Here is an 18,981-nt window from a genome sequence, read left to right as displayed (position 1 = left end):
TTCTCCATTTATTATGATATTACTTATTGGTCCAGCTGTGAGGAATTTTTCCTTTTTTTTTATGTTGAGATGTAATCCATACTGAAGGCTGTAGTTTTTGATCTTCATCAGTAAGTGTTTCAAGTCCTCTTCACTTTCAGCATGCAAAAATTGATCAGTGCCGTGTAAATGTTACATAGGATAAAGACGGTAGGCCATCTTTTGTTTTATTGTTTCTCATGGCAGGGATGTGAGTGAACACCAGCAGATGAAATGGTGATCAAATAGTTAAGAAAATTAAAACTTATGTCTATCCTAACACTAATTTTAGACGAGAAGCAGGCTTTTTGCCTGCTTTCTTGTTTGTGTTTATTTTGTTTTTTTCTTAGTGTAAGGAATTCTGTATAGTTAGCATGACCTCTGAGTCATATCTTGCCAAAATTATCATTACTAAAATATCTAGGCAAAGTTTTAATGATAAGTTGTTATCATTACATCCTCTAGAGACGAAGAAGCTACCGGAAGTGCCCCCAGTCCCGCTCGACACCAGAGGTATATTTGTGAAAGCGGACAAAGAGGAGATTACTTTTTCCCAGTTTACCAGAGTTGTGAGCCTAACGTCATAACTCTAGCTCAAATGGGAAGTGAAAATTGCATGAAGTACATTGATAATATCACAGAAGACAGAATCCCTGATGACATCTCCGCCTCTAGCTTCCATCTGTGCAGTAATTTTAACTGGAGGGATCCTCTTTTGTTAAAAGTATGATGGCTAATGGAGCTATAATATACTTTATCTCTAATTCTATCATAACAGTTACAACAGTATGAAAACAGTATTTTCTGTTTACTCATTCAATAAACATGCTCAGTGCTAAGAACAAAGAGTAGTCTAGAAGAAGAGAGAGAGCTACATGAATATTTGGAGTAGCATATGCAGAGCACTTTAGTGGAGATGCCTGCAGTGTATACTGGCAGTACACAGAAGGGATTGCCAACTTTCCTCAGCATTAGGGGAGTGGTCTAGGAGGGGAGAGTATAGAAAGCTTCGAGATGAGTACAAGTTCCCAAACAGACTTTGAATAGAGTAATAGGAAGATGTTCTAGTTAGAGGGAACAAAATGTCCAAAATTAAAGATACATGAAACAGCATGATGTGATCAGAGAACCTCAAGAGAAAATTAGAGGGTCTATTATGCCATTCAGTAATCTGGGGATTTATGCTTGTAGGCAACAGGAAGCCCTAAATATTTTTTTAAAGCAATGGAATAATGGGATCATATTGGCCTCTTGGTGAGATCACTGAAACATACTGAATAAATTAAACCACGCCAGATTAAAGGTAAAGTAAGTGGTTTGAAAACTCTTGTGATAACCAAAGCCTGAATGGAGAGGTGGAAGAGGGTGAAAGGAAGGAACAAATCTGAGAGATCTTTAGGAGGGAAAATGGACAGTTAACAATGACATTAAATGAGATTGATTCATTTATTCTGCATTTTGTCTAGGGCACTTTGCTAGTCCCTAGGGATATAACTAAATTTTAAAGACATCATTATAGAGCTTATGACCTAATAGGAAAGACAGAAAATTAAATCAGCCTTTACAGAGGCATGTGATAAGTGCTATAATGGAGTAATACGTGTTGCTATGGCAGCAGAGTACAGGACTCCAAATCTAGAGAGGAAATAAGTGAAATAAAGCCTAAACTGAGATCTAAAAAGAGGAGTATGAAAGGGGGCAGGGAAGATTTCCAGGAAGAGAGGAGAGCCTTTGAAAAGGCCTTAAGGTGAGAAATGGTGTCCCTGGGTGGTGCAGATTGTTAACCCATTCAGCTGCTAATCAATACGTTGGAGGTTCAAGTTCACCCAGAGGCACCTAGGAAGAAAGACTTGGCAATCTAAATTCAAAAAATCAGCCATTGAAAATCCTATGGAGCACAGTATTACTCTGATACACATGAGGTTGCCATGAGTCAGACTCAACGACAACTGGTTTTTAAGATGAGAACTGTTGTTGTTGTTAGGTGCCTTCAAGTCAGTTCTGACTCATAGTGAACTTATGTACAACAGAATGAAATACTGCCTGGTCCTGTGCCATGCTAACAATCATTGTTATGCTTGAGCCCATCGTTGCAGTCACTGTGGCAATCTGTCTCATCGAGGGTCTTCTTCTCTTTCGCTGACCCTATACTTTACCAAGCATGATGTCCTTCTCCAGGGACTGATCCCTCCTGACAACATGTCCAAAGTATGTAAGACGTAGTCTCATCATTCTTGCTTCTAAGGAGCATTCTGGTTGTACTTCTTCCACGACAAATTTGTCTGTTCTTTTGGCAGTCCACAATATATTCAATATTCTTCTCCAACACTGCAATTCAAAGTTATCAATTCTTCTTCAGTCTTCCTTATGCATTGTCCAGCTTTCGCATGCATTTGATGCGATTGAAAATACCATGGCTTGGGTCAGCCACACGTCAGTCTTCAAGGTGACTTCTGGAATTCCCGTTCTTCACAATGTTATCTATAATTTGTTATGATCCACACAGTCAAGTGCTTTTGCATAGTCAATAAAACACAGGTAAACATCTTTCTAGTATTCCCTTGCTTTCAGCCAGGATCCATCTGACAACAGCACTGATATCCCTGGTTCCAAGTCCTCTTCTGAATCCAGCCTGAATTTCTGGCAGTTGCTTGTCAATATACTTCTACAGCCACTTTTGAATGATCTTCAGCAAAATTTTACTTGAGTGTGATATTGTTCAATAATTTCTGCATTCGATTGCATCACCTGTCTTGGGAATAGGCATAAATATGGATCTCTTCCAGTTAGTTGGCCAGGTAGCTGTCTTCCAAATTTCTTGGCATAGGCAAGTGAGCACTTTCAGTGCTGCATCTGTTTGTTGAAACATCTCAATTGATATTCCTTCAATTCCTGGAGCCTTGTTTTTCTCCAGTGCCTTCAGTGCAGCTTGGACTTCTTCCTTCAGAACCATGGGTTCCTGATCATATGTTACCTCTTGAAATGGTTGAATGTCAACCTATTCTTTTTGGTATAATGACTCTGTGTATTCCTTCCATTTTCTTTTGATGCTTCCTGCCTCGTTTAATATTTTCCCCATAGAATCCTTCACTATTGCAACTCAAGGCTTGAATTTTTTCTTCAGTTCTTTCAGCTTGAGAAATGTCGAGTGTGTTTTTCCCCTTTGGTTTTGTATCTCCAGCTCTTTGCGCATGTCATTATAATACTTTACTTTTTCTTCTCAAGCATCCCTTTGAAATCTCCTGTTCAGTTCTTTTACTTCATTAATTCTTCCTTTTGCTTTAGATATTCAGCGTTCCAGAACAAGTTTCAGAGTCTCTTCTGACGTCCAATTTGGTCTTTTCTTTCTTTCCTATCTTTTTAATGACCTCTTGCTTTCTTCATGTATGATGTCCTTGATGTCATTCCACAACTCGTCTGGTCTTCGGTCATTAGTGTTCAACACGTCGAATCTATTCTTGAGATGGTCTCTAAATTCAGGTGGGATATACTCAAGGTCATACTTTGGCTCTCCCGGACTTGTTCTAATTTTCTTCAGTGTGAACTTGAACTTGCATATGAGCAATTAATGGTCTGTTCCACAATCAGCCCTGGCCTTGTTCTGACTAATGATAGTGAGTTTTTCCATAGTCTCTTTCTGCAGATGTAGTCGATTTGATTCTTGTGTATTCCATCTGGAGAAGTCCATGTGTATATTCGCTGTTTATGTTAGTGAAGAAAAGATATTTGCAGTGAAGAAGTCGTTGGTCTTGCAAAATTCTATCAGGTGATCTCTGGCATCATTTCTATCACCAAGGCCATATTTTCCAACCACCAATCCTTCTTTGTTTCCAACTTTTGCATTCCAATCACCAGTAATTATCAATGCATCCTGATTGCATGTTTGATCAATTTGATGAGAACTAGCATAACAAAAAAGAGAACCTGAAAGAAAAGTATTGGAACAAGAGAAAAGGCAAGAGAGGGCAGTAGACCAGAGAGACCAGGTAGTAGACCAGAACAGAGAGGCTCCCAAGCCCACGTTACAGAGCTCTGCATTCATCTGTGGAACAATGTTGAGCCACTGAAATATTTTTAAGCACTGAAATAACATGTATATTTGCATTTTTAGAAAAGTTACTCTGGATATGATATAAAGAACTTATTGGAGGAAGAGGCCAGTCCTGGAGTTTTCTTACGTCATAGTGTTCAGCACTTTGTTTGCTAATTATTTGTTTAAATAATTTATTTGTTTAAACTAGAAACTTCCTTAAGGCAGAGAAAATGCCTTTCTTGTTCATTATTGTGTTCCTAGGCATATGCACAATAATTATTGAATGAAACAATAAATGAATGAATACATGAATGAGAAGCAATTAAGATGCTATAGATTAGAAAGCAATAAGATTCCCCAAAGATAATATAGAGGCTTTGACAAGAATAGTGGTGGTGGACATAAAGATAATTTGACAGATTCAAGGATATTTAAGGAGTAAAATTGAGAGGTTATCAAGATTAAGTGTGAAAGTGATGGTGATAAAATTATGAAGAGGCAAGAGCAATACCTAGTTTCTTTGCTCATAAAACTAGGATGATAGAGATAACTTTCTCAGTTCCTTCACTTAGCCATCTAACTTTCATTCCTATAATACTCTAACCCCCAACTTTATTCTCTTCTTCATTGCTACTCAAATCTTCTTTTAGCTTCCCAGCACATCCCCTCTTTAGATAGCAAGTTATTTCTCTTGAGCTCTATAAAATCAGATTTAAAACTCTCACCTCCAAAGATTTAAGCAATGACAAGTGTGATGAAAAGTCAGGAAAAAGTTTAGAAGCAGGGTAAAGAAGAGAAAACAGAGCTGAAGCTCAAATGAAAAATGAGAGGAAATTGTTGTTGTGTTAGGTGCTGATGAGTTGCTTCCAACTCATAGCAACCCTGTGTACAATAGAACTAAATGTTGTCCAGTCTTGCGCTATCCTCACAGATGCTGCTATGATTGAGCTCATTGTTGCAGCATGTTTTCAATCCATCTCACTGAGGATCTTCCTCTTTCTGCTGACCCTCTACTTTACCAAGCATGATGTCCTTCTCCAGGGACTGGTCCCTCTTTAAGTGGCCATAATCATTAAAAATTACTATTGAGAATGTATTATGTGGAGGGAGATAATTCTCAAAGAATCGCACTCTTTCTTTTAAAAGGTAGGAATTTTATGTCCAAGAGTATATATATATATAAAGAATATGAAGCAATATATGATAAAAGCCAAATGAGAAGTTTAAGGAATAAGGTTTTCCAGAATTCAATTGATGGAAATATTCCTTTGCACTGGCACACAGACAACTTGAAGAAAGGACTTGGGAAATCCCTGATCTCCTAACTCTCCTCTCAACAGGGCTTTGGATTCCTGTTAATGGCTGTGTCAATCCCTGTCTAGTGGGCTTTCCATCAGAACAATATGATGCACTCCAAGTTGAGAGTTTTCTCTCCAACCTGCAGCTGGCTATATTCCTGAGCAGGCATTGCTAATACCCAGCAGCTGAATGTATTTGGATTCATATTCAAAAATATTCATGGTGCCAAATGTGAGAAACACTGATATTCACGCCACCCAGCAAATGAGAAAATTAGTTATTTAATTTTCCCAGCCCTTAGACTCTCAGCACCCTCAAATCCTCTTTGCCAAAAAAGCAATATTTGAAGAATTTGCATAAAATCAGAACATGCCATCAAGTGCTAGACCATCAGCATTAATATTTCTCTCTGTTTGGCATGTGCAGCTTAATGAAAATACCAGAACAACAAGCAGTTGTCTTCCTGATTCCTAGGGAAATAGAATGCAGCAGAATCTTAACGGTTTTAACATAATCTGTCTACTCTGGGTAGTCTAAGGTGGCATAGGAGAAGTGAATAAAGAAAAATGAAAGAGGTGAAAGCATTTCAAAAAAACAAAAAGAAATGACAAAATGATAGGTGATGCAGTAGCCAAGAATGAAAGTTTAAAGTGAGGGAAATCAAGATACATAGGAAATAAGCTATATATACATGTCTGGATGTCTCTTCTCCATATGAAACACCTGTGTGTGTGTGTGTGTGTGTGTGTGTGTGGTATTTTTTTTTTTTTTTTTTAGTGTTCATGTAGAAATAGCCAGAAGCCCTTTATTTCTACTAAAGATATTCTCCAAGCAGAAGATTAAATATATATAGAAGAAAGTAGATCTAAACGTACCTTTTAAAGGAGAATTCCGGAAGGGTTATGGGAGGGACAGCAGCAAAAATGAACAAATCAAAAGGAATTGGGAATTGACGTGGGACTGACAAAGGAGGATACAAGTAAGTGATATTGGGAAAATTTAAATGGGCTGAAGTGAAATAGGACAAAAAATACAAGCAATGTAGGAATTCAACAGAAAAAAAGAAGATGTAGTAACTAGATGGACCTGAGGTCTCTGATATCTAGAGGTCTTGGTGTATTTTACTGTTATTTTTCCATGGTCAAAGATATTTTATAAAATCAAAATGGATAGGGAAGCTTAATGAGACAAAGATCGGAGCTTAAGTTATGTTGTATAAGAGACTGCTGTCCAAGCCCTGCTACCATTATGGAAACTTATGGAGCTCTCCCACCCCGACAGCCACCTACCACCACCAGTTGCTGATTCTGACTCATGGTGATCCCATGTGTGTCGGAGTAGAACTGTGCTCCACAGAGTTTTCAATGGCTGAGTTTTCAGAAGTAGACCAGTAGCCTTTCTTCCAAGCAACCTCTGTTGGACTCGAACTGCCAAACTTTCGGCTAGCAGGAAAGCTTGATGACTGTTTGTACCTCCCAGGGACTTCATAGCCACCTAGAAAGTGGGTCTTTAGAGAAGGATGTAGTGGATAGAAAGACAGAACTGGCCAGCTGACTGGAGAAGCATGGGAGAAAGGAAGTCTTGACTCACTTTCCAAAGCAAACTTAAACCGAAACAACACACATTAGCATAAAATTACTTTTGCATTATAAATAAAATAAATGAAGTGAGAAAAATCAGCAAGTATCTCACTCTCTGATTTTTGAATGGCAAAGAAACCTTGTGCTCAGCTCTCTTAAAAACTATAAAACATGTAATTAACAATAAACCCATCAGAAAACTAGTTTTCCACGTCAAAGCTATATTGAGGAAACATGGTGCGGTACGATAAAGATGAACAAACTGGAATTTGAATTCCAGCTCTTCTCTTGCTCATACACTGTGTGACTTTGGGTGGTTATTTAACTTATCTGAGCCTTTGTTTCTTATTTTGCAAATTGAAAATAGTAATACTTATTTAGACAAGGTTGTTTTAGCACATAAACACAAATAACTTGTTCTTTCAATAAACATGGGACACCTTCCATGTGCCAACTACTGTCAAAAGTATTGGTGGTTGAGCAGTGAACAAGCAGAAATAGTTTCTAGCCTCAGGAAACATTCTAGTATAAAATATAATACAAAGATGTTTGATAAATTGTAACTATCATTTTTATTTGTTAAAGAAATAAGAAATGCACTCAGAGTAATAGGAAAGAAAATCCCACATACTCACCATAAACACCTCAGGTAGGTGCGTCTTTGCTAAATGGAAACCATTTATGGATGATTTGCCATAAAATGTACTGTTTTGACACATATGCACAGACATGTTTGACAGAGTAAGAGAGCTGGCTGATGAAAAACGTGGATGAGAAAAACATGTCTGTGTTTATATATGTGTATGTGGCTTTTGTAAAAACCCATCCCAGCTGCCCCATTACATATTCAACAAGATTTCCTAAACTGAAGAAGCAGATACATGTTGTGTTAGTGTTCCCCTCCGGACTCACTCCAAGTATCAAGAGAGTTTTCAGTATAACAAAAACAAAATCGAATTCCTCTCTGGGCTGGTGAATAGGTAGAATGATTTAGCTCATTGAAGTAGCAGAAAATTGCCTTATTCAAAAAGGCTCTCACTGTCCAGGCTCATCAGAGTGCTCAGTCTAGGGAAAATTCTTCTCTCACAACTACAGGAGCTGCCATAAACCAGGAACTTGAAATTGAAGATAGTTTCCTTCTCTTTTCAGAACTCTCTGGCATTTCACTCCAGCTTCTTGGGATTCTGTTTTGTCGACAGGCAATGACCCAGACTAATTACTTCACTGAGAAGAGAAGCCTTTGCAGAAAGCCTGTGTAAATGCTACAAAGCTTGCTTGCTTCTTTTCCAAGCTTCTGTTTAGGTTGCTGCTATTACGGTGACAGCTCTGTTGAGCTAGTCTCAAGTTCTAGAGACCATCTCTAAGCTGAGGTGTTAGAGGAGCTCCCAAGGAAGTATTGCTCAATGTCGGAGAAGTTAAAAATACTTAAGTCTAGAAATCTCCTGGACCGTAGCAGCTCTCCTATCTCTGTGCAGGCTAGCAAGCAAGAGCTTGAGTGGGATTTCTTGCTGAGACCAAGAGCAGGCCAGAATTTCTGTGGTACTTTGAAGAGCTGCAATATAGAAAGTTCAGAGACAAAAGGTTGAATAACACTTCTCTATGAAAATAAAATGAAGAAAGTGACCAAATGGTGTGAAGGAGGAGAAGAGGATGAGGAGAGCTCTTTACAGGGATGGGTTTCTACAATAATCAAGAAACTCTCTTGTTTGATATTGCAGAAAGGAAGCTATTTGATGACCATATTTGCATTTAATTCAGTAAATGATACACCAAAAAGAGTATCATTGTCAATTTTATTGGAGTTATGGGTGGTTTTTGTTTTCTTATTTTGCCTTTTAGTATTTTGTCTTTTTGCTAAAATTCTGATGTATAGATTACCCATTGCTTTTGAGTCGATTCCTACTCATAGTGACCCTATAGAACAGAATAGAACTGCCCCATAAGGTTTCCAAGGAGTGGCTGGTGGATTCGAACTGCTGACCTTTTGTTTAGCAGCCATACAACTTAACCACTGGACCACCGGGGCTCAGATATATAGATTAGGTAATTAAGTAAATATATTTTCAAATAAGACAACAAGGTAGATGGCATGGATTCACTCTGTTCCATGACCACATACCAGGCCTCTCTCCTCAGTCAGCCTCTTGTGAAGCAATTCTTTACAATGAGCCCGCTGAACCCACATTAAGTTCAGGATCCTATTACGTCTACATACTTGGCAGGCAGGGCTGCGAAGCAACAGAAATTAACAAACTAGGAAAATAAAAGGGGAGTGAATTATTTAGTAGAAAGATAAGGATTATGTCTTAGAACACAAAACCAAGAAAAGCAGTCACCTGAACAAGAACTGAAAAGAAAAACCAGAACCAAAGTTTTTCTCTCAATCTCTGGGTTTGTCTATCATCGGCGCCACTTCTTACATGTGATTCATTCACTCTTTCTACAAAGAAGTTTCTTCCACTTTGCTGGTCACATAGTAGAAAATTGCCAGCCTCTTCTAACTGGTTCTATTATGCCTTGGATTGGACCCAGGGGAAAAATAGGGAGGCTGTGGTGATTTGAATTCAAACACTGGTCCCTGTTCATCATACTTGGATTTTTCTGTGACAGTAAATTTTGCTCAGAGGTCTCCACTGGTGATAGCAAATGCCAGCTCTCTTGTCAGGTCCTACTACTCCATGATGTGTCACCCTGAGAAGCAGACAGTCAAATCTAGGCTACTACTGCTAGGCTTCTGTGGCTAAGCAAAAACTTGGAACTAGTGATTCATCCATTTCCATTGTTCTGGGGTTAATGAGCCTAATAATCCAAAAAAGCAAACCCACTGCCATCGAGTGGATTCCAACTCATAGCAACCCCATAGGATTTCCAAGGCTGTAAATCTCTACGGAAAAGGCTGTAAATCTCTACGGAAGCAGACTGCCACATCTTTCTCCTGCGGAGCTGCTGGTGGTTTCCAGTCACCTACCTTTTAGTTAGCAGTCGATCACTTTAAAGATAAAGATAAATATATATGGAGCCCTGGTTGTGCAGTGGTTAAGTGTTTGGCTGCTAACCAAAATGTCCGCAGCTGGAATCCACCAGTCGCTCCTTGGAAACCGTATGGGACAGTTCTACTCTGTCCGATAGGGTCCTGTGAGTCGGAATTGACTTGACGGTAATGGGTTTATATATATGTATGTATATATGTATATATATATGTGTGTGTGTGTGTGTGTGTGTATATATATCTATAGATAGAAAGATTATAGGTCTTTTGGCACAAACGGTTTGCGCTTGTCTAGTGACCTAAAGGTTGGCGTTTCAAACTCACCAAGGCCTCGTGATCTGCTTCCAGAAGATGACAACAAAGAAAACACTATGAAACAGTCATAGTCTATAACATATGGGGTCGCCATGAGTTGGAATCGACTCAGAGGTAATGTGTTTGGTTTTTTTGGTTTATGTAGATATATTTTTTTTCTTCATGTTACAAAGGATGGACTATCCCTGTACTTAGCTCACGTCAAACTCCTACTTGTGGTCTATATCTGCTCTGTCCAGTGTCATGGCCACTAGCTTTATGTGGCTATTGAGCACTTGAAATATGCCTAATCTGAATTGAGATGTTCTGTAAGTGTAAACACATACCAGATTTCAAAGATAATACAACAAAAAGAATAAAGAGTATCTCATTAATAATTTTGTATTTTTATGTGTTGAAATGATAATATTTTGAGTATATTTGGTTAAATAAAATATATTGTTAAAATTCATTCCACCTGTTTCTCTTCGTTAATGTGAATCTTAGAAAACGTTAAATTACATATATGGCTCACATTACATTTCTATTAGACAGTACTGCTCTAGATCCTACCCCCTCTTGCTGATCCAGCATCTTCACTTCTGCCATTATCCTTCTCTCTTTCTAGCTTGTAGGTTTCTCCCACACTCTTGTTTTGGTCCATTAGCATACTTAACTTTCTTTCTTTTTTCCTATCTTTTCCTATCTTTCCAAAATAACCTCCTTTGAATTTTTTCTGCATTCCTTTGTAACTCTTCAGCAAAAAATTTCTCAGAAGATTTGTTTGTCCATAATTAGTATCTCCTCCTATTCTTCTCTAAAGAACACTCAAGATGAGCTTAAGTCTCTATTCAGGCAACTTACGCATCTATCTTTACTAAACTTGTAGTCAGTTCTCTCTTCTCTTTCTTACTCAACCTTTTGGCAATATTTGACCTGCTTGATCACTCACTCCTTGAAATGTTTTTTTCCTATGTCTTCTCTGACTATATAATACTTCCTAGTATATTTTGCTGAGTCACTTTAGTGACTCAGAGTACAATCCTAGACACTGTCATGTATTTTCATTCACCTGATTGCTCTTATCCAGTCCTGCTCTTGTCTTTAAATATTATCTATAGTCGAATGATTCTCAAAATTGTTTCTGTACCCAGAATGACTCCAGGAGCTCCAAACTTATAAATCCAATTGCCTGTTCAACCTTTACACTTGGGTTGCTAACAGGCACTTCAAGCCTTGCACAGTAAACCCATTTTTTTATATCCACAAATCTGCTCCTTCTTCATTCTACTCATCTCAATCTACCCAGATGCTCAGGCCACAAAACGAAAGGTTATCCTTCATTTTCCTCTCTCCATCACCCCTACATCCAATCCATTGGTAAGTTCTATCTACTCTCCTGGACACTTTTTGGTATCTTCACTACAGCTCAGGAAACTCTCATGTCCCCTGGATTACTGCAAAGCCTATTTCCTCCCTCTCTTCACTGCAGTCCCTCCTCCTCAAATTACACACAGTTTCCTTTAAAAAAAACTATTGTGATCAATATATATGTAAAAAACATTTGTCATTTCAACAATATTCACTTGTGCAATTCAGTGACATTAATTATGTTGATCATATTGTTCAAACATCACCTTTATCCATTCTCAAATTTTTCCATAACCTTAATAGAAACTAAGGGTCTCCTAAGCACAGAATCTCTTTTTCTCTTTTCCCCTGCCATCTCACCCGCCTCTGGTAACCACTAATAAAAGTTTGTCTTTATACACGTGCTTAGTCTAGCTATTTCTTACAAGTGGGATTATACAATATTTGTCCCTTTGTGCCTGACTTATTTCACTCAGCAAGATGTTTTCAAGGTTCATCCATTTTGTAGCATGTATCAGGACTTCATTTCTCTTTATGGCTGAATAACATTCCATTTTATGTAAGCACTACATTTTTTTTATCCATTCATCTGTTGATGTACATTTAGGCTGTTTCCCCCTTTTGGCTATTGTGAATAGTGATGCAATAAACATTGCTGTACAAGTATCTGCTTGCATTCTTACTTTCAGTTCTGTTGGTTTATGCCTCTTAGTAGAATTGCTGGATCATATGGTAATGCTATGTTTAACTTTTTGAGGATCAGATAAACTGTTTTCCACAGTGCCTGTATCATTTAACATTCCTACCAACAGTGGATGAGCATTCCTATTTCTTCACACCCTTGCCAAAACCTGTTTTTTGTTTGTTTGTTTGTTTGTTTTTACTTACAGCGATCATAGTGGGTGTGAAGTTATATCTCATTGTGGTTTTGGTTTTCATTTCCCTAATAACTAATGATGTTAGTTATTTATTGTGCTTATTGGCCATTTGTATTTCTTCTTTGGTGAAATATCTATTGAAGTCCTTTGCCCATTTTTTGATTGGGTTGTTTGTCTTTTTTGTTGTTAAGTTGTGTTAGTTCTTGATATACTCTGGCTGTTAAACCCTTAAAGCTCAAATGAGTTCATATCACTCCTCTGCTTACAACTCTTTAAAACCTCTGCAATCACGACTGAAGTAAAATCTAAATGTCTCAGCATGGTGTATAGGGCTCTATATGATCAAACTTTTGTAATCACTCAAATCTAATTTTCCATTGTGTTTGCCATCTTTTGCTGGGTGTCAGTTTTACTGAACTCTCTTTTTGCTCAATGAACACCCCAGGCATCTTCCAGTCTCAGAGTCTTCACACCTTGCTGTTCCTTCTCCTTACAGTGCTCTTTCCCCGGATCTATTCACAGTTGGCCTTTTCTTCTTATCCAATCTCAGCTCTCATATCATATTGCAGAAGAGAACTTCCACTCCAGACAAAATGTTGCCTATCCACTCCCACAGTCACTTTCTATTCCATTATTCTATTCTATTCTATTCTATTCATTGAATATATAAGACTCCAGAATATGTTTATGTATTTCTGTTTTGTCTGTCTTCATTAGAATATAAGTTCTGTGATAAGAAACTGTTTTATTCATATTGCACCCTCTGTGCTCAGAAGAGTGCCAAGAACACTTTAAAAACTGAAAAGAATATTGATGAAGAAAGGGATTAATGAACAAATGAATAGATTATACAATGAGCTCAGGCAGGAAAACAATAAACCTTTCTGGAGTTTGCTCTCATGGTGTGTGGGGAATTCAATTTCCCTCAAGGTTCGTATTACATTTTAACCCAATTCATTGAAGATGTTGTACATTGGGGAACTTTATCACATTCATCCAGTATGAGATACCGACAGGAAGAACATGAAATATTCTAGTACAATTGGGGTTCTTGATCACCCCTAGCTTTTCCCTCATATCCCCATTTCAGTGGTCAGATCTCACTTTTGGCTGCAGTGTGTTGGCCATAGATGTGAAACAGGACACAGAATTCAGCAGCTGCAATTTCACAAAGCACTTAACTGATTTCTCGATCTGGACTTCGGCATTTCCAGAATACAGGCAGCTCACAGGCAGACAGAGCTTTTCACAGTTGAGTTTCATATTTACAATGCTATATCCTTCTTTTTGGGGCTTGCAAACTCTCTTTCTTGTAAACTGCAAGAAGGGACCCAATCATTCCTCAGTTTCAGTGTGTGTTAAGAAAATACAGGTGGCAGTTTATTAACTGTTTTACCATTATCAGTTTGACTCCATTGTTTTGATGTTTGACTGCTGACAGCTTTTAAGCCCCACCCTTCTCTTTTACCTTTGTGCCCTACATCTAAGCAAGCTGATAAGAGAGCCTGAGCACTCCCTCCTTCCAGCAGAAGATTCAAACCACAAAAGCCCCTACCCTAACTCAAAGCTTTCATCCCAGTCCCACCTCTTATTATTGTTTTCTGTTGTTTGGTGCTGACAAGTCAATTTCGACTCCTAGTGACCACATGTGACAGAGTAGAATTTCTCCATAGGGTTTTCTAGGCTGTAATCTTTATGAGAGCAGATTACTAGGTCTTTTGCTCAGGGAGCCACTGGGTGGGTTCGAACTGCCAACCTTTCAGTTAGTAACCGAGCACTTAACTGTTGTGTCACCAGGGCTCCTGGTCCCACTTCTTAGCCACCATAAAAACTCAGACCAGTCTCCTTTTCTCAAGGAAAGGAGAACTGCTTAACAAGCCTGCCTGCTCTTCCCAGAGACCTCAGTTATGAGATCAATAAAACTTTCCATACCCTCTTGGTGTGTGTGTGACATCATCAATCTCAACATTTTAATCAAATTTTGGGTGGGGGTCCACCTGCCTTTGTTGGTGACTATAACAAACATCCTGAAGAAAGACCACTCCCCTGCTTATAATAAAGGAACTCTCACTGTCCTTAATGCCTCACAATTTTTCCCAAGGGTCTATTTCTTACGCCGTCACTGTGTAATACATTTCTGTCAAGGTACTATTGGGTAGTAATGCACAAAATCTCACTTAACTTAAGCGAATCAGAAAATGTATCAGAAAAATATCAGAAATGTAGCCAAGCCTCATGAAGAGTGGAACCATTTGGGAACCAAGATTACTTTATTTAACTTTCTAGACTTCTCTTTGCCAGTCTGTTTTAGCCTTCCCACTCTTTCAATAATGGAGTCTTCCTGATTCTTTATAAACAGAGCAGAGACTGTTTACATAGGCTCCCTGCTTTTTATCATCTCATATTCCAAATGCTAGTAAAGATTAAATCAGTTCTGAGTCCAAATTCCAAGGTCCCGGGAAGAGAAATATATTGTCTTAGCTTGGATCATGAGCATGATCATGATCCCTGGTCCAATGGTGACGTTATGGAGTTACCTGGCTCGCTGCTTACTTAGCAGTTGCTCTGGTTATCAACTTTCTGAGAAGAGAGCAAGTACACGGTTTTTGGGAAGGTAGTGTAAAAACAGAGCAGTGATAAAGAGTAAAATAAATTCTCTACAAGTCTGGTACAATACCAGAAATGGAGCAAAACCTAACTTTTTGTGACTACTCACTGCTTGCCTGAAATACTTCAATAGACAAATATTGTGTATTTCTACTTTCCAGTTGAATCCCCAGTGCCAAGTACTGTGTATTACATATGGAAGTCCAATAAATATAGATTTCATAAATGAATGAATGAATGAATAAAAAAGGTCACTCAAGAGATAATGCACAAATAACTATAAAATGTAATATTTTGAAGCCGAAGTGAAGAGGAAGAATCATGGCAATGTGTCTTAAAGAATGGGTAGACATTTAATTGATATTGGCTTCTGAGAACAGAATCTTGCAGATACACCATAGCAGGAAAATAAGATAAATGTTCAGAGTCTGTAAATAATCACTGAATGCTTAAATAGGCAATCTAGATGTTATTCATTAAGGAATAGGTAACTATTGTGAGAGCTAACACAGTTTATACTATTACAATGGCCTCCTAATTGTTCTCTCAGATGCCAGACTCATCTCTCCAATCTGCTAGGAACATCACTATAATGATGATTATAGATATGCTGGAAATGGCAAGACACCCAAATGGGATGTGGATGATGCTAAGGATAAAATTTCACATTAATGTCGCTAATACTTTCCATCTGTACAGCTTTTAAACTTTATTCATAATGCTTTCATCTCTTTCTCCTTTTACCTTAAGCATAAGATTACTAATAGAAAGTTTGTACCCTACATTAATAGGCAAATAAATGGGATTGCACTTTTGTTAACAGAGCAGGGATATTTGCAACTGCATTTATAATTGGACAGTGCTGAGAGAGCTCAGAGGTAAGCTGTGGATTTTTTGAGGTACTTATATACAAATCACAGAGGAAGATAAAATGAACAGCCTAGATTGTTTGCTCTTCAAACAAATGAAAACATGATAAACCAACACTTAGAGATGTGCCTGCCTCTTAAAAATGTAACTCAGATATTTTAAAGCTATTTAATACACATGCAATGTTGTGCAGTTTGAAAGACATATTAAAATGAAGTGCATGTCCTTCGTTATTCTCTTTACAGCAGTGAATCTATCTAGATTTTGAATAACACAATCACTTAATTCAAAACTCTAAAGCTGAGTTCCATTATTTATAATTATTAAATATTTTGCACTTAATGCATTTTCAGGATATTCCATTTTATCCTTACAATCATCTGTAGAGAATGTAAGTTTTGCAGAAATACAGTGTTCAACCACAAAACATCAGACATTATGGAAACAAATTTTAAAAATATACTGTTTGACCATAAGTTCCTTTTGGAGGAAACAGCCATGTCATCAGAAGATTGTCAGAGAATATAATTAGAATTAAACTAGAAGTAGAGGATGTTCTGGGGACCCAGGAGGTTCTCACCTGGTGAAGGAGGTAAACTGCAACCTGATTCTTGAAGGATAAAAATGAAGTATCCATGCAAAGAGAATAAAAAAGTCTCCCAGGAAAGACAGAGCATCAAAAAGGCTGGTGCAAATACTGTACCCAGTTTACAAATAATCAATAGATAGACCGAACTGTAGAGTAAATCCAGAACTATTGTTGTTAGCTGCTGTCGAGTTGGCTTCCGACTCATGGCAATCCCGTGCACAATAGAATGGAATGCTGCCCAGTCCTGCACCATCCCCGTGATCAGTTGCAAATCAGACTGTTGTGATCCACAGGATTTTCACTGACTGATTTTTTGGAAGTAGATCACCAGGTCTTTCTTCCTAGTCTGTCTTAGTCTGGAAGCTCCACTGAAACCTCTTCAGCATCGTAGCAACACACAAGTTCACTGACAGATGGTGGTGGCTGCACTTGAGATGCATTGGAAAGGAATCAAACCTGGGTCTCCTGCATAGAGGGCAAAAAATTTACCACTGAATCATCACTGTCTTCAAATCCAGGACTAGAAGTCATAGTTTCTCTATTTTAGTCCATCCTTTTTCCTCTATACTATGCTATTGTCATGCATTGAATTATGTCTCTCAAAAAATGTGTGTATCAACTTGGCTGGGTCATGATTCCCAGTATTGTATGACTGTGTAATCTGACGTGATGTCTTTATGTGTTGTAAATTCCATCACTATAATCTAATAAAATGGATTAGTGGTAGTTATACTGATGAGGTTTACAAGATTAGATAGTGTCTTAATTCAATCTCTTTTGAGATATAAAAGAGAGAAGTGAGCATAGACACTTGGGAACCTGGTACCATCAAGAAAGCAGTGCTGGAAGCACAGTGCATCCTTTGGACCTGAGGTTCCTGTGCAGAGAAGTTCCCAGACCAAGGGAAGACTGATGCATCACAAGGACCTTCCTCCAGAGCTGACAGAGAGAGAGAAGAAAGCCTTTCCCTGGAGCTGATGCCCTGAATCCAGACTTATAGCCTACTAGACTGTGAGAGAATAAATTCCTCTTTGTTAAAGCCATCGACTTGTGGTATTTCTGTTATAGCAGAACTAGATGACTAAACAGCTATATTGCTTATACAAAGGTTGTGATTACACTATAGGAAACAAAATGAAAAACTGAAATTATCTGGTGATGCTAGCCTACAGAGTTCATTAAAATCTGGACTGAAAATAAATTCTAGAATTTTGCATGTATTATTATTGTCAGTAAAAAATAATAATTATGTACCTGTGGCATTTATAGAATTTTAGTATCAGGCTTAGTATTTAAGCACTCTATGTGGATTAATCTCACACAAATACTGAGGCTTGTACTATTATCTTCATTTTACTGATGATAAAATTGAAGCACAGAGGGGTTAAAAAACCTGCCCAGGATTGCACAGCTAATAAACAGCAAGGCTGGCATTTAACTTCAGGCTGTTTAATCCAGCATCTGTGCACTTTGCCATTATATGATACTAATAACAGCCTCAACTTAATGTTGCTATAATTAGCTTTGTAAAAGGAACAGAAGATAAGTTGATTTATTTAAATGGTATATCATTTGTGTTTTTTGCATGTATGTTATGTTGTCAGGTAATAATGCGAGTGGCTTTTGGGGTTTGAAAGTGGTTGCTGTAGCAATAATTTCACAAATAAAAGAAAACCAATTTCTTGTTCCCAAAGGCAAGGGAAAACTATATACTCATAAAAATAGATTAAGAATGAGCAACACTGAAACCGAATTTAGTAAAATTGTTGAATAAAATAAGACAAAAATTCTTTGAACATCCACAAAAAAATATAAGCTATTTATAAGGAAAAACTTTGGATTTATATCAGAGTAACAAATAAAAATATTTTTAAGGAAAGAAATTGTGAATCAAAACTTTTATATCTAGCCAAACTGTCCTTTAAGCATAAAGACCATAGACAGTTATTAACATTCCAGGTCTCAAGAATGTTGATCTGGTGCTCACTTCTGCCATGTATGTACTAAAATTGGAATGATACAGAGAAGATTAGCATGAACCCTGCACAATTTTTCAAATGGATCAAGTCAACTACATGAAAATAAATTTAAAATCATTTGCATGAAAAAATTACCGTAAGAAAAGACAAATGAGAAACTGGAAATTAATTTTTACAAATTATACCAAAGAAAAAGGTCTGATATTTCTAATAAGCAAAGAGATTGTAAAAACTGAAAAAACAAGACCAATAACCTGATAGAAAAATGGGCAAAAAACATGAACTCACAACTGGTACAAGAAACAAAAATAATTTAAACATATGAAAAGATTTTCAAATTCTTTCACAACAAAAAAATGCAAATCAAAACAACAAAGAAAGGGGGCAGGACCAAGATGGCGGAGTAGTCAGATGCTTCCAATGGTCCCTCTTACAACAAAGACCCGAAAAAACAAGTGAATTGATTATATATGA

The 18,981-nt window shown here is 37.6% G+C and overlaps 1 pseudogene; it reads left to right on the top strand.

Moving 5' to 3' along the window:
* The first annotated feature begins 18,511 nt into the window (after positions 1-18,511).
* Positions 18,512-18,577, top strand: LOC111820910 (uncharacterized; annotated as a pseudogene).
* The last annotated feature ends 404 nt before the right edge of the window (positions 18,578-18,981 follow it).

The sequence above is a fragment of the Trichechus manatus genome, unplaced genomic scaffold (assembly GCF_000243295.1).
Source record: "Trichechus manatus latirostris isolate Lorelei unplaced genomic scaffold, TriManLat1.0 scaffold00055, whole genome shotgun sequence".
NCBI classification, from domain to species: domain Eukaryota; kingdom Metazoa; phylum Chordata; class Mammalia; order Sirenia; family Trichechidae; genus Trichechus; species Trichechus manatus.
Note: the sequence above shows the minus strand (reverse complement) of the source record. Positions and strands in the feature narration are given on the sequence as shown.